At 45.7% G+C, this 3,312-nt stretch overlaps 1 long non-coding RNA gene across 1 annotated transcript in view; it reads right to left on the reverse strand.

Annotated features, from left to right (window-relative positions):
• The window catches only part of LOC109320513, a 6,535-nt gene extending 3,478 nt beyond the window's left edge, over positions 1-3,057 (reverse strand). Inside the window, exons 1-2 of the long non-coding RNA XR_002103805.1 lie at positions 3,046-3,057; positions 972-978 (exon numbers count right to left, since the gene is read on the reverse strand). This is a non-coding gene — a long non-coding RNA (uncharacterized LOC109320513). The remainder of the gene's footprint in view (positions 1-971; positions 979-3,045) is intronic.
• Between the last annotated feature and the right edge of the window lie 255 nt (positions 3,058-3,312).

Below are 3,312 nucleotides of genomic sequence, written 5' to 3' on the forward strand. Positions count from 1 at the left end.
ACTGCCCCCCTACATCCCCGAGCGACTGCAGTATAGTCATCCCTGGTGATGCCCCCTTCTTTCCATTGGGTGTACACCTCCCTTTTAGCAAGGAGACATTCCCATTGTAACGCTTAGACTTGACATGAGTTTTGCATTCAAGAATTTGGGGTACCATTCTCCCCAAACCCCTGCACCAATCTTCTTGAAACTTGGCAGGTTTCATCCACTCTGCAGAATCTACCAACTCTTAAAATTCCATCCATATCATACAAAAAACAACAAAGTTATAGATATTTTATTGTTTCCCCTATGGCCGGATCTCCAACGTGTCTCCAAAGCACTTTGGGAGGTCCGAACCACTTCGGGAAGCTGAATGAGGCCAGTGCTTCGACCCGGATGTGCTGCTTCGGACCCCGAAGTGTCCAAAGCTTCTCTGGATCTGAAGCTCTGTCCGAAGCCTCACACAGCCCTACTTGCTGCCTGTCCATTTGTCCCCCTCTCCCCCACCCAGTGAATTTGTAGACAGACACAGGATCACCTCTCAGCCTTCTCTTGCGGAGACTGAAGAGATTCATGTCCCTCAGTCTCTCCTTGTAGGCCTTACCTGCAGGCCCCTAACCATATGAGTGGCTCTCCTCTGGACCCTCTCCAGGTTATCCACATCTCTCTTGAAGTATGGTGCCCAAAACTGGATGTAATACTCCAGCTGCAGCCTCACCAGTGCCTCATAGAGGGGAAGTATCACCACCCTGGACCTGTTTGTGATGCACCTACTAATGCATGATAAAGTGCAGTTAGTGTTACTGATCACGATCACTTCATCACATTGATGACTCATGTTCATCTTGGAGTCAACTATAACTCTGAGATCCCTTTCTGTTACAGTGCTGCTGAGAGGGTCATCCCCCAGCTTGTAAGTATTCCTTCTCCCTAGGTGCAACACTTTGCATTTGTCCTTTTTGAACTGTATCCTATTCTGTTCTGCCCACCTCCAACCTGTCTAGATCCACCTGGATTCATTCCCTGCCCGCTAATTTGTTTACCCCATAACTTGGTGTCATCCGGGAATTTGGACAGAGTGCTCTCCACACCCTCATCCAGGTCACTGATGAAGACATTGAACAGCACTGGTCTAAAGACCAAACCTTGGGTAACCCCACTGCTCACATCTTCGCAGGTCGATGCCGATCCATCCATTACCACTCTCTGAGTTGCGTCCCATTAGTCAATTTGCCACCCACCTGACCATGTAATCATCTACATCAGAGCTGCTCAATTTATTTATGAGAACAGGATGAGATACCTTATTGAAGGCTTTCTTAAAATCCAGGTAGATGACATATACCTCGTCCCTTGCATCTAAGCATTTTGTGACCGGGTCATAAAGTTGTCTACAAAGGACCAATTCACGGGATCGTAATAAATTCTAGTTTATTGGGCAGGATGTGAAGTTACCAATAAAATCATAAATGCAAACTTTGAGTTATGGGTGGTACTGGTCACCATAGTGCATACACACACACATGCACTCACTCATTCAAATCCATGTAGTATATTGTATAGTAGCTGCTGTAATGATTGTGAGAGTATATCTACCTATCTGAGGCTCTGGAGTCTGCTGTCGCTGGTCAGCTTCCTTCAAAGTGATGTCCAGAAGGGGGTCACCTGCTTGTCTTTCTGTCTCGGTAGGCCAGGTGCTGAATGAGAGGGTGCCTGCTTCACTGCAGGATTACAGGAATAGTCCATAGGGTAAGTGCTCAGTTCCAGAAATCAGTTCTTTAGCTTGATTAGCTTAAAATGGAGTTCCTTTGGCTAGGCTATTGTCTACTGCTGATCATCATTCACTCGCATTCACTCAACAGATTTTATCACTTTACAATTACAATTTCAATGCAATTTTAATGATGGTCTAGGGTGTAACTTCATTCTACAGGTAGTACATTCCTTAAGAGTTTAAAAGTATAAAATATAAAATACAAAATGCCATGGTAAAGATGAGACAGGTGAAATATGAAAATACACTGTGAGAAATATGTGCAATGTGAGGTAGTGAGGATCAAAGGCTACTGGGGTCAGTAAGTGAATTAGGTTCGCACAGAATATATTTGCAGCCTTTGCCGTGGATATTTTAGTTCTTTTTTTTTCTTTAGTGACACTGAGCTTAACTGATATGTAGATGTAGTTTCTAGGTTTCTCTTACAGAAAGCCACTTTAGCTTTCTGGCTTGCCCTGAGCCTTGCCACACCCGTGCAGTGAAGGAGAAGAAATGTGCAAAATGGGGGGTGGGTGCAGGCAACAAGGGGCTTCTGTTATATCCAAGTCCAGAAGGGAAATGAACAAAGGGGGCTTTCTGCTACAATAAAAAGAAACAAAGTCAGGCAAGATCTACCTGCTACAACCCCGTGCTGGTTGCCATTCAGTATTATTTTTTCCCATTGGACTCCCACAAATGTGATCCTTAATAATGTTTTCAAAGGTTTTCCCAAGGATAGAAGTGAGGGTAACTGGCCTATAGCTACCCAGATCCTCCTTCCTCCCCTTCTTGAAAGTGGGGACCACATTTGCCCTTTTCCAATCCTCTGGGACCTGACCTGAGCACCAGGAGTTCTCAAACAACCACAACAGTGGTTGTGCTGTGACACTGGCCAATTCTTTCAGCACCCTTGGATGAAGATTGTCTGGGCCTGATGACTTAAACACATCCAGCCCCTCCAAGTGTCCCTTCACTATGTCAGCACTAACTGTTGGTGGGCTGGTTTCACTCCTGTGATCGTCTGTAATCCAGTGGGGAGGTTTGTCCTGATCCGTGTTCAGGAATACGAAAGCAAAAAACTCATTGAAGACCCCAGGTTTGTCCCTCATATCTGTCACCAATTGCCCTAGTCTGCCCTGTACGGGTCCTGTGTTACCCTACGCCTTCCTTTTGCTTCCTGTATACCTGTAGAAGGACTTTTTGTTTTCTTTAATTTTTGTTGCCAGCAGCCTAAGTTCCATTGCAGCTTTGGCCTTTCTAACTGACTCCGTGCAAGCGTGAGCCAAGTAAGTATACTCCTTGGTAATTACCTGCTGCTTCCACAGCCTGGATGCCTCTTTTTTTGCCCCTGGGCTTTCTTGGATTTACCTGTTAAGCCAAGAGAGTTTCTTGGCCCCTTTGTCCCCTTTCATGTGCAGTTGTCCCCTGTGCCCAAAGGATCTCTCCACCCTTCCACCCTTCCTGGACTCCCATGTCACCAATACCCCAATCATCAGTGCCTTGCTAACTAGTCTCCTGATCGTATTGAAGTTGGCCTTTCTGAAGTCTAGCACTTCTGCTCTACTGGTTATCTTTCC

This window comes from Crocodylus porosus, unplaced genomic scaffold (assembly GCF_001723895.1).
Source record: "Crocodylus porosus isolate Cpor-Errol unplaced genomic scaffold, CroPor_comp1, whole genome shotgun sequence".
In the NCBI taxonomy this organism is placed as follows: Eukaryota; Metazoa; Chordata; order Crocodylia; family Crocodylidae; genus Crocodylus; species Crocodylus porosus.